Source organism: Pteropus vampyrus, unplaced genomic scaffold (genome assembly GCF_000151845.1).
Source record: "Pteropus vampyrus isolate Shadow unplaced genomic scaffold, Pvam_2.0 Scaffold53, whole genome shotgun sequence".
In the NCBI taxonomy this organism is placed as follows: Eukaryota; Metazoa; Chordata; class Mammalia; order Chiroptera; family Pteropodidae; genus Pteropus; species Pteropus vampyrus.
This window is the reverse complement of record NW_011888834.1, coordinates 4,687,225-4,700,823: the sequence shown is the minus strand read 5'-3', so window position 1 is coordinate 4,700,823 and position 13,599 is coordinate 4,687,225. Positions and strand designations below refer to the sequence as shown.

Here is a 13,599-nt window from a genome sequence, read left to right as displayed (position 1 = left end):
AAATGGCAAATCCTAAACTGCTTACCCTGTTCTGCCTTATCTTTCCTGTGGAAACTTCAGTAAAGGCAGTAGCCTAAACTTTCTCTCTGCTCCTGTCTCTGCCTTCTGACCACCCTGGTGTCTTTCATATGTAGCACTGCATGGCATGCTGTCTCCTGTCTCTAGGACCAGTGAGTATAATACTTTGTTTTTCTGAGTATAATACTTTGTTTTCCTCTCCTCTGTCCCCTGTTGTGGCCTCACCTGACCAATCATCACATAAAAGGATACAAATTAGGATACATTTTATCCATATCTATCATACCACACAAATACCAGTAATATATAAGATTCAGTCAGATGTCATGTTATTTTATCATGTTTTTACATGGCAGATCCTTCCTTGAACAAAACAGAACATATAAAACAGAATCATCAGAAATGAAAGATACTGCCAAATAATCTAGTAATAAATGTGAATGAAGTTTAAAAGCTTATTATTCTTGGATTGTCCTGGAAGAAAATAAGATATTATAATATTCCATGTCCTGCAGTGCTGTTGCAAAAATAAGAGAATTAGGTTGATTAAAACCAAAGTAATAAAAATATTGCTTGTTTTCTTATGTAAAAAAGCACTGAGGTAGCATTTCAGATATCTTTCAATTCCTCACTAAAATGTTTGAGGTTTCAACAAAAGGCAAATTTCCAAAGATCACCAAAATTTAAGCCTTTAGGCATAAGAGTTTAAAGAACCTAGGCATAAGAGTTTAAAGAACCTAGGAAGAATCTGTACCCATTGAAAGACCAGAGGGAGAGAAGAAGATGGAAAGGAAGGGAAGAAGAAGGGGAGGAAGGGAGTGTACTGTCCCTCACCTTTACTTTAGGGTGATACCTTTTGAGGGTGCCAAAAATTCCCTTTTCTATAATCTCTTCTCTCTTGATCTACATTTAGTCATAGATGGCAAGAGCCAAAAAATTGCACAGTAGTATAATATGAGGGTGACTGACTCATGGTGGTACACTGTAACCTCAAGGATATAGACCATGTAATTAAAGTATGATTAAGAACTATGTTAGCAATGTATAATGCATTGTAGTGTTGAATGACATCCATGTGATCAATGTGTTAGTGAGACTGGCAAAAGTAGAAGATGAATTTTCAGTCTAGAGAAGCTACATAAGTTGAAAATCTGCTAAATATTAAGATCTGGGCTGAAAGCTATTCATCTTGTTTTCCATTTAAAAGGGTATTCGAACAGCTTGTAGATGCACAGAGAATGAAGCTAGAAGAAAAATCATACACCTTATTCCCTGGCAAACCACTAGATTTGGGTGGATGTAGCTTCATTCAAAAGTAAGAAAATAGAAAAACCTACAACATATCAACTATTTATAAGAAAATCAATCATTTTCTTAAAATTAGTCATGCTACAAATAGGTATTCACTGTCTGTACCAGGAATGAAGACAAACAAACGTCTTTGGCCTTATGGTACTTACATTCCAGAGGGAAGTATAGAGAAGATAAAAAAAAAAACATGTTAAGAGATGATAGGGAGAGAGAGAGAGAGAGAGAGAGAGAGAGAGAATTTGATGCTATGTGAGGAATGATGTGGCTGTGAATAAATAAGTAAGGATCATAGTTAGAGTTGAGACAGAGGATGGGTGGTGAGAGTAGGCTTCACTGAGAGTAATATTGGAACAAAAAATTGAATGAGGTAAAGGAGTGAGGCTATGCACACATCTGAGGGAAGAGTTTAGAGGCAGAAGAAACAAAGCCATGGTTCTCAGACTGTAATATTGATGGAGAACATTGGCTTTAACTTTTAAAAAACTAACTGACCTATGAAAATTGTTTTCTTTACATGGCAAAAAAATTTGGCATCCTCAAAGGATGCCAAAAAATATGACCTCTATGAGAAAGACAAAACAGCATAAGGTAAATAAACATTATAAATTGACAATAAAAAAAAAATATTATGATGATATAAAAGAGTAATATATGAAGTGGTAGTTAAAAATTGGGGGAAAACTAGCCAATAGCAGAATTAAAATTCACATTTGTATTACTAAAAAACAGAACTGAAACTTCAGAGAGCTGCATCAGCAATGTGGAAGATAAATCATATGCTCTCTCACAATGAAGAAGAACATAGCAATAGAGAACTGAAAAATGATTTTCAATTTAAAAATTATAATTTTTTTCTGAAAAAACTCAACAATTGAAACAGAAGCAAATATCAAAGATCTAATTTAAGAAATATTTTCTCAATTCCCAAACTACCTGAGTATTACACAGTTCAAATATACTTAACATTATTGAACTACACTTGAAATGTTTCAATGGTAAATTTCATATTAAGTGTATTTTACCACAATAAAAAAAAAAAAATCTAAACATAAAGATTGAAAATTCTCATCATATAATGACTAAAACATCACTAAGTAAAGGACCCACAACATAGAAAATCCTGGGGAAAAGAATTTGAAATATAAGGATTAAAAAGAAAGATTTTTATATAATTACATAGGCAAAAAAAAAAAAAGGAGTTAACTCCAAGAGAACTGGGCTGCGCATGGCTCCTCTAGAGGAGACTCTAAAAGAGCCTAGTACTCCATAACAATAAATACCAGAAGGCAAGAAAGTCTGAGTTTGACGTGATGAGCAATGACAACATTCTAAGAATTGTATGCTCACACTTAAGGGTCTTTCACATGTGAAGGTTATAGATAGACCTCGCATATGCCAAGAAAAAGAAAATAAACTACTCTGATAACCTTTTGGGAAAAAAAAAGTAAACTGTGCTTGAAGATGTGTTCTATAAAGAGGTAAAAAGTAAGAACTCAGTAATGAGGAAGTTTTGGTCTAACATGTGTGCCTGCTCTGGAGAACCATCAGTCAATATAAGAGCCAACTCATCACAAAATTCCTAGAAGAATCTTCACCTCAGCAAACACTATCTGATTTAATGGGCACATTAATAAATATACAAAAACAGATGAAGAATCCTTTTCACAATGCATCTTCATAAGAATGAAATAAAACTATTTGATTATGAATTTTAAATCTCTCATGGTGTGATTGGACACAAAATATTTATCTGAAAGATAACCTTCAGGAAAATGTATAACCATATTCTAAAGTCCAGTTAAATATAAATATATATCAGTGTTTTAAAAAAATGCACACCTATGCCTAGAAAAAAATGACTTTAAAAAAATACCTAAATGATAATGTGATTGTCTTTGGATAGCGGAACTAGGTATGGGTGCTTTTTTCTTCTTTCAACTCTCTACATTATCCAAATATTATTTGATGAACTTAGGTTACTTTTTATGAAAATTAAACTTTTATTACAAAATCATGAAAACAGTATTTTTGTTCCTCATGGTACACAAAAAGGAATCTAATTCAGATCTTTTTAAATCCATAGGCAGCACCCTTAACTACTGTAGGACAATGCCTATCAGTCATGAAAACCATAATTTTGGGTAGTTTCAAGTGCTCATCCAGCCACAAATTCTATGACCAATAGAGGAGACGAACAATACTAATTATTATTCTCTTCTTCCACCCCTAGTCCTCTATCAGTCGAGATATTAACAAAGCATTAAAGACTGATGAAGCTGGAAGTTATTGCTACAGACTTCTGAAAGAACAGCAGACCAGACCGCAGCCGGGCCAGTAATGAACACCTCACCTTAGACAATGTCAAGCACAGTACCTTTGCCTTGGCATCCTCTGGGTCATCTCCCTTCGATGCCAGGAGCATGAGTCGCAGGATCAGGCTTATGCTGATGGGGAACTGTCCTCTCAGCTCAGGAACATTGGATTTTATGAGTTTTTCTATTTTGGGCACTGGAATGTTAAAGAAGTATACATCTCCCATCAGGTCTTGACCTCGTCTTCCAGCACGCCCAGCCATCTGGAAACAGAATAGAATCACGGTGTAAAGCTTATCTAAATACTTTCTCCATCACATGTAGAATTAAGCCTTCATATTGATTGGAACAAATGAACTGGGCATCTGTCCAACCATTAAATAACTGAAACTAAAATCCAACTATGTAGCACTCACTTAGGAAATTTACCATAGCTATGACAGAGATGGAAATAAGACGTCTATCATTATTATATACTTTTTTCATGCAAAAATTGTGTTAGTAATTTGTATAAATATAGAAAAAACAAAAAAAAAACAAGAAGACTAGACCATGATTTCATGTTCAGTAACAGAGGAACTTATTTTACCAATTATCTCACTTCCCACCTGCCCCTCCCTCAGCTCTTTCTCACTCTCTCTCATACACGTGTGTATTAAGTTATAAATCATCATAAAAACTGTACATAAACCGAGGAAATACATGAGTAAGATAAAATTCAGAAACGCAACTTGTAAAAAGCAAGTTAAGAACAAACTTTACAGAAGTTATATTAGTTCTTAGTTAAGTGCTTAGAATGTGCTAAGTTCTTTACATTTTTTTTATGCAGACCTCACAACAACTATATGAGGTGAATCTAATCATTAACCCAATTTTACAGTGTATAAACTGGCATATGGGGAATATAAGATACTTGCCCATGGTCAAGCAACCAGGAAGTTGTCTGGGAGATCCAGGATTCAAACCCTGACATTTTGACTCCCAAGTTTATTGTCTGAAATAACATAACACCCTGGCCCCAGAGCCCTAAATATGAGGATCTCAAAGTTGATGTGGGAGGAGAGTTCATGCACAGCACTGAAACAGGAGGAGAAATAAAAAGAGACAGGAGTTGGTAAAGTGATGAGAAATAAGGATGCTGTATTGGGTAGGAACAGGGGCTATAAGGGAATAAGAAGTGTTTAGAAGGGAAGAGAGGGGGGCATTTTGAAAAAAACTTGAATATATGCTGATATATCTAAGTTTGATGCCACTACCAAAAATATTCATAAAATATTCCTGAGCAGGAAAACCGTATGAAGACAAGCCACACTGCATGCAGGCCAAGAATGTATGGTGAAAGACAGTGGAGAAGACATTGAAAGGAAAAAGTTAAATACCACTGCAGGAGACTAATGAAATGGGTTTGGTAACAGATTGTGTATCAGGAGCAAAGAAAAGAAAAGCATTAAATAAAACTCCACAGCATAAAATCACATGCACAGGTAATGGATGAGCAAATGCTTAAGGAGCACCGCCAACATGCATCTTCCCTACAGATCACTTCATTTAATTCTTGCAAATGCTGTGGAATAGTATGATTATTCCTATTCTAGAGATAAGAAAGATCAGGTAGTTTAGATATCTCACCAAGGTCACATATCTGGTTAGTGATGGTCACATAATCCCAAACTCATGTGCTTTTCATTATACCACAGCTAAATATGAATGTCAAGGTGTGCTAGCCTATAAATTGCAGCATGTTTGCAAGCTAAAGGCTCACTTTTTTTTTTTTTTTTTTTACTATTTTATGGCCATATTTTAGTAATGCAATAGAGAATTTATGCACACCACAATACCTGTCTGTAATTTAAAGCATCAAGATAGACTGAGTTTTGAGCAAACACCACAGATTTACAAGGCATATTGATTCCTAAAGCAAGTGTTCCAGTAGCCGTCACCACCTAGAAAGAGAATAAAACAATTACCTCATAAAACAGAATTTCTAGAGAACGCCGAATAGTTAATGAACTTTGAACTTCAACTAAACCACAGTGGGGAAGCGGGGGATAACCACATTGATATTCTCGCAGTTTCACAAACACACCAAGCACGTTCCCCACTCAGGTCCGTATCAGTCACTCTGCCTTGCACGTAATATTCTTTCCCAAATATTTGTTTATTTGGTTTGTTTAGTTCTCTGCTCACATGTCAAAGAGAAATTTCAGACTGCCATATCCAAAATAACCACCCCTATCATCATTTCTCTCCCTACCCTATAGTTTTTCTCTTCATAGCATTAATGACTACCTGAGGTAATATTATTTGTTTGTTTACTTGTCCTGCATCAGACTCCGAGCCCCATTCAGCATCATATCTCCATGCTGAGAAGAGAACCTGGCACAAGACAGGTGTTCAGTAAATAATTTTTAATAAATGACTAGGAAGGGAATTTTCCTATGGCAGTGTAACAATACTTTTACAAACCCTCTTCTGGACAATTGCCCACTTCATCACTATAATTTATTTGTGAAAGCCATTTCTTTGGTAATAATGTATCTCAGTAATAAGAGAAAAATAAAGTTTCATTTCTCCCCTGAAATGCAATGATAACTGATCAGAAAAGGAGTAAGGCAAAATGTAAAGTTTCCTAAATAATCCACTTTTGCTTATTTTTTCATATAATGCTGGCTATTTCTAACTGTCTTCTCTTTCTTTTTGCATTAATTATTTTATATGCCATGGTTAATGTTAATAGTTAAATATATGAGGCAATTTTCTCTAATTATTCTGTAACAGAGATCCATACATTTGTCAAAATCCAACATGCCATTTATTATTAACCATTTATCTAAAGGTCATTGATAAGAACAAAAGTGGGAAAAGTGAGAACATTAAATTGAGAATATAATTAGAATAAATACCTTCTGAAAATGTATTCTTTGTAACAAAGCTATTACAATTTCCATAGTACTTTTTCTAGCGTGATCTAGCAACTACTATTTAACAGGCTTCATTTTAGACACAAGATATGATATCAAAATATGTGTCTTTTTCTCTCAATTCATAATCGTGTAGATTTTATCTTTTGTTATTGACTTTTAAAATAAATAATAACTTGTTATTAGTTAAGAGAAAAGCTAAGCAAAGTTATTAATGATATATTTGGGGTTTTCCAGATTACAGATTTACCCTTTAATCATAGTGTCAGATTTTCCTCAACATTTACTTATTAAGATTAAAAGATACTACCCAGAGTAGCAGAATCAATCTCCCTCTTTCTCTCTCTCTCTCTCTCTCTTTCTTTCTTTCTCTCTCTCTCTCTCTCTCTCTCTCTCTCACACACACACACACACAGAAACATAAACAAATATAATGTATATCATGCAAAAAGTCTAATACGGATAATTTGAAAAAGTCAGGGTCTATTTTAAAATATTACTCAAGATCTAAATTAATTAGGAAATTATATAAACCCTCTTTGTGACTTTATCCAGACTATCCTCATGCATTCTCATGAGACACACTAGAGAAAACATAACAAGAGTTTGGTTTGCAAGCTATTTCAGGTAATCTTCTTCCTGACAATTATCAGTGATAGGAGAAAAAGCTTTTAGGAATGACACATCTAAAAACATTGCCAAGATATGCAGTGCACACTGAGGAAGTGATACATTCTTGCTCTCATTTCAGCTACATTGAAAAAAGATCCCATCAAAACACTATCATAAATGTTGTCCAAGCCCATGAAAAAATGTCTGTAACCAAAATTATATGAACAGCTGAAAATTCCCCAGATACTATAAATAAAAAGGAATGGGGCTGTTCTAAGATCAGCATAGGTAATTTCCATTATCAAAATATTTGAGAAAATATCTGTTTAGGGACTATTTTAATTTTGTGAAAAAGAGATAAACTGAGTGATATACTTCAAACTCCCTCCCTTAATTAAATGAGATGGGGAAATATGCAGTCATATCAAGGGTCATAAAAAAGATATAATTAGATGAGGAAAAAAGTGGTTATTTTTTTTATTTTTCTTCAGTATTCAGCTTTATGTAGACATAGCTTCACATTTTAGAATGAAAAAATTTACCTACCCTAATAAATCCTTTCCTAAAAAGAATCTCAACTAACTGTTTTTCTTTGAAGCTCAAAGATCGGTGATGATATCCAATACCCCTCTCAGCCAAAGTCTTCAGTTCTTCACCTTTTCTTGTGAATTTCACTCGATCAAACACCATCTTCAAAGTCTAAAAGAAGCAAGAGTTTTAGGGATTTTGATAATTTTTAATCTCATTTTAATTTAAATCAGAATAAAATATGTATAAATGAAAAGAACAGGCAAATTATGTAATAATTTGGGTCTGTGAGGCAACTGTTTGACATTAACTCAACATGAGTACAAAGAACATTTTAGGGCAGCAACAGTAACTATAGGAAATATTCCCAAATTTCTGAGCAGGAAGGCTTTTACTGTTTCAGTACTGCCTCCGCCACCCTCACCCCCACCCCAGCTTCAGGGGTAAGAAGTACTGACAAAGCCGCAGATAAAACATTCAGAGGAGGTGTGACAGCCAGACCTGCTCCTGCTCTGAGGAAGGTCAGTTCTCTCCTGGAGCCTTGCGGGAGCAGAGGGAGGGAGCGGGGGAGAGAGAGAGGGGGGGAGAAGAAGAAGAAGACAGGAGAAAATGAGTTCTCCCAAAAGAAAGAGCAGATTCTTTACTCTATGTAGTCTGGGAATGCTTACTTTTCATTGTAAATTGGTCACAAATGGCCTTAAAAATATTTATACCCTGAAGAGGAAATCCACTTGTGTACAGAGTTATATATTCAAAAATAAACACTGCTTATAATAAGGAGAAAAAGAAAAATAATCCCTAAGTATCTAAAAGCAAAAAACACTTTATTTGTATAGTCATCCATACAATGGAATATCAAGGATCTATTAAAAGAATGATCTAAGTACATGGTTATTAAAAAGAGATCATGAAGTTTACAAAAGAACATATTCATGTACACAACAGAGTATATGTATATGTGTGTGTGTGTGTATATGTTTGTGTGTATGTGTATCTGCAAATAAAAGATAAAAAGTTCATCCGGAAGGGCAATGACCTAATTGATTTTTACTGTTACGAATTTATATTTTCAAATTTATCTACCGTGTGTGAATCATTTTATTAAAAAAAAAAGTTTTAAAGAAGAAATGGCATACTATTTGTAGATATTTCAACACCTTTATGGTGGTATATTTTGACTATAATAAAGAAAGCCTCTGATTTTGAGAAATTCTGCCTATCTTAAAGTATATTGACCACAGGTACCCAAATATTCAAATGAGGCACATGAGATCGAAGTCCAAAATTCAGGCTGTGAAAAACAGTATCACAGAAACAAATAATGAAAGGGCAGGGACTCTCAGGGGCTAATTGTAAATAAGCAGGAAATAATCCATAAATGCTAATCCTGTCCTTTTCAGACATGCTCTGTAGCGCCCTCAAGAGTTATGTGTAGCCGGGAGGTCATACACAGAGATGTCTATGGTAGAGGTTGTATTTAGTTATTACATTCAACACTGTCACTGAAAAGTGATGGCTGATGAGTGAAATAATTTCCTGGAGGACTGTTTCATTGGAAGTGCTGACCTCAGTGTCCACTGCTTTTTGATCCGCATATGTGTACTCCTGAGAGATTGCCAGGTTCTTCTCTAGAATCGTGAGTAAATTATTATATTCAGCTTCATGAATTAGGCTTTGATCAATTTTTCTGGGCTTCTTCTGGCTTTTTTCATCTCTGTTCATAAAAATAAATTTTAAGTAATGAATAGTCAAATTTGGCCACTAAAGGAAACCCAAACTTCCCAAATTCTCCTCACCACCAGGCATTCACTCCTATATACATCTGTACTAGCCTGATTCAGTCTTCTTCCTCTGAGGCACTTCCTCATTGGCCACTGGAACATGTTGTTCCTATCAAAAAATTCTCCTATGCACCCATATTTTCTCCGAATGTTTCCTTCCATTCTTGCTATCAGGAACCTTCTTGCCAAATCCAGTTCTCCCAGATGACCTCGCTTCCCCTTGCTAAAGTGGTGCCATTTGCTAAAGTGATGATCATTTCCTCTTTCTCATTCTTTGTAAAACTAGGCTAGTAGGTGAGGTAGGCGTCCTCTTTGCTCCACATTGCCAATTGCAGGCCATTCTCCTTTTCTCCTTGAGGTTGGTCCTACAGCTGCTCTGAGTTTGGTTGCTAAGGGTTCTTGGCCACAGCATTCCTGAGAGAATTGCCTTCAATTGACAAGAGCCCCCTGGAAATGCCTGAGAGATTATAACCTCTCTTGGGAATGGGGAGGTGGCCCACAGCCAGTAACTGACTGACAGGAGGTACAAAAATCAGCCACCTCGACTCAAATTGGGACAGTTCTGTGGTGTCTCTAGCTCTCTGTTAGACCAGGCACAGGCATTATTCTAGCGACACCCACATCCTTGCTAATCTTCACCTTCTCTCTTTTGCTTCCCTTACTTTTTTACAGTCCCGCATGAGCACATCCCTTCAATAAATCACTGACACAGGTACCTCCATCTCAGCAGGTGCAAATGAGGAATCTGACCTAAGACACCTTTCCATAAAACCTGGTATAGACTTTGTGTTATTATCCATTACTGTATTATCCATTACTCCTCAGTGTAATAGCCTTTTACAGATATCCAGATGACTTATTCTTTCTTAGATTTTTCAGTTTGTCTCTTAAGTATACACATAAGACAAGTCCAAATATGAGAAGATGAGCTTAATTGTATCTCATCATCAAGTATTCTCACTTCCAAATAACATTACCCTTACTTCAGGGGAGAATCCAACTACAGAAAGGCCTAGTCCTAACATTTGTGGAGCGTGGGACAGAGAGTACTAATAGAGGACCACATACTTTTAAATCAAGGTTACAAGCCATCAACTATTACATTCCATCCTCCTACCTTGACAAATATAGCTCCATAACAACTTGGAATTTAAAAGGGTGAGAGTGAGCTCCAGGTGGGCATACCTGCTAAGCTCTACTAACTCACAAGTTTGTGGGAATGGATACAGATGGAGGAGGGCCAGAGTGCTGTTCTCCAAAGCACAAGGCCCCCTCACACCCTCAGTGTAGTGATGGGGCTGAACAAGGTTTTAAACATTCTTTATATTTTTATAGCTTGAATCGTTGATCATTAATTCAAGTTGAAATGGTGTCTCCTAGTGTTCTGAAGAAAAGCAATCTAATCAGATCAGTTACTGAAAAGTCTTCCACCTCCGATGTTGTCTCTGGCTTTCACTTTCCATTGTTTCCAGGGAAACAGCACAATAGGCAGAGGAAAGATAAGAAGAGTCAGTAGCAAATTCATGGGTGCCCTAGAATTATTTGAGAAATCTCAATCAGAGAAGATCTAGAAGCAGTTTCCACTTTGAGGGAAGTATCTACCATTCATTCAGAAATATTTATGAAACAACTGTTACCTGCCTAGCAATATGCTAAGCACTGGGGATAAAAAGAAAATACACGGTCGCTGTTGTAAAAAAGCTAATAATTTAAGAAAAAGAAAAACATATAAAAACAACAGCAATACATTATAATAATTGATCTACTAAATATTGAGAGTAAGCAAGAGCACAGGAGAAAGGGCACTAAGTTTAACTGCGGGAATTAGGGCAAGACCCAGAGAAGAGACAGAAAATTATGAGTATAATAAGCTTTGGGGACAAGCAGAAAGTAGGCACTGAAGGCAGATGGGTCATATCTTGAAAAAAGCATAGGGGTAGATGAACAATCCATGTAAGGAGAATCATAAATGCTGAGTATTGTTAGAGGGGAGTGGTAAAGAGCAAAACCAAAAAAGGTAGGCCAAGTCCAAAACATGTTATCCTACCAACAAAAGTCAAGAAGTTTAGACTTCATCATCTAACCAAGGAAGACTACGGAGTGTCGGATAATTCAATCAGTTTGAACGTTAACAAAATCATGTTAATTAGATTGAAGAGTGGTGAACCTAAGGCTCTGGGGACCAGGAAAAAAAAAAAAAAAGACCTCTTCAAGGAAGACATAATGAGTGTCTAAATCAGGCAGCAACTAAAGATGGAGAGGAAAACAAAGGAAATAAACATTCTGGATCTAGGGTTGTCAGAATTAGTCACTGAGAATGAGGAAGAGGACACAAAAGAGCAAAGTTCTGCCAAACATAACATTGGCATTTCAATCCACTCCCAAGCTCATTCTATGTCATTGATGTGATTATGATGGCATGTCAGTGACACCGCTATGTTGTGACCCAAGACAATATGGGTTGACTTTCTTTAAGCCTTCTGAGGACTGACTGAGAGTAAGAGGTACTAGGCATCCAAGATGTACTTACTTTGAGAAATAATTATGTCAGGTAGATGATCTACCAATGCTCACAGGCTGTGGTCCTGCCTCTCCCAAGTCCTAAATGAGACCGATCTATGCAACTAAGGAATACATAAATATTATGGTCACTTTCTATGGTCCTATTCTCTCACTCAAATTTACTCAATTTGTATCTATCAGCAAACAAACATAGGCAATAACTAGAACTTCTTTGTAGGACACTCGATGTGTGTTTCCTACAGGGAATTGTGTTTTAACCTTTTAACCACCAATTTGTTTAGTTAAATACTTACATAGCCTTTCGGCTCTCAATGGATTTTTTAACTTTTCGAAGTTTGTTAGCCATGACATAGGCTTCTTTATCAGCTTTGGGAGGCCTGTCTCTCTCTTGCTTCTCCTTCAGGAAATTGCTCACATTTAGAGCACTCCGTTCTACATCTCCTAACTTGAATCTGTAAACATGAAAAAAATGCTTGCTTTGAAAACAATATTGTAAATGAATGCAATTATATTTATATCTACAGCTATCACCCTGACATACCTGTTGAGGTTTTAATGTCCATCTTTACGAATTTTATCCTCATAGGGCTCTCAAACTTGGGCCTGACCATTATGTGTGTGCTCTTAAGCACACGCCGATACTGTCAGTAAACACTAACCATGCTCCACCCATTTTTTTCCAGAGACCAGGTTGGAGAAGGTTGACATGTATGCTATTATTTTTTATATTTTCACAAAAATCTGACAAAGCCTCGGGTTTGTTGGTATTCTGAGGCTACTTAAGATTAAATCAAACCGTATAAGATCAAGGATTTAATAGTACGTTTGTAGAGAACCCAAAATTTCATAAAGACATGGCAATGTTCAACTCCTCAAGCAGAACTAAACCTTTGATGTTTTGGGCAAATATTTTACTTTTAAATATCTTAAGTTTGTATACATATATATGAATAAAGAATACAGTCATTTTGGTGTTTTTATTTTGTAGTTAGGCTTTCAGAAATATCCCAGAGGTATTGAATTATGTTTGTTTCTAGCTAAAATCTGAAGCCATGCTTGGAAGTAAAGCAGGTAAGCCGTAATAACTTCTTGGTAGTTCAGAAATGTATTTTGCTTGCTTCAACAACAAAGGTAAAAGGAACAATTTTATTGCAATCCCCAAAATGCAACATACATTTAATTATCATTGTTTTAAATAAGCACCACCAATGATGAGTCATTACTATATGTCTGCTTAAGTGTGAACAAGTTTCTTTTTCATTTTCTTATTTTTAAAGCCTACAGCACCTGGTCTTTCTAGGTGGTCTCCCATCCAAGTACTAACCAGGCCTGACCCTGCTTAGCTTCCAAGATCAGACAGGATCAGGCTTGTTCAGGGTAGCATAGCCATAGACAAATTTCATTAAACTTTGCCACCTGAGCAAGATTCTGTGGCCTTATATAAAGCTTTCATGGCTTAAAGTAGTGTGAAATTGTCTAAAGTAAATAAAACATTCTATTCTGATCCCAAAATATGTGATCAAGGTTAATTTAGGATATATAGTGTTATTCATTTAATAAATTATTCATATGTTATTCATTTAATAAATTATA

General features: G+C 35.7%; 1 pseudogene; it reads right to left on the bottom strand.

The window, feature by feature from the left end:
- Positions 1–13,281: 13,281 nt before the first annotated feature.
- On the bottom strand, positions 13,282–13,400 carry LOC111739753 (annotated as a pseudogene).
- Between the last annotated feature and the right edge of the window lie 199 nt (positions 13,401–13,599).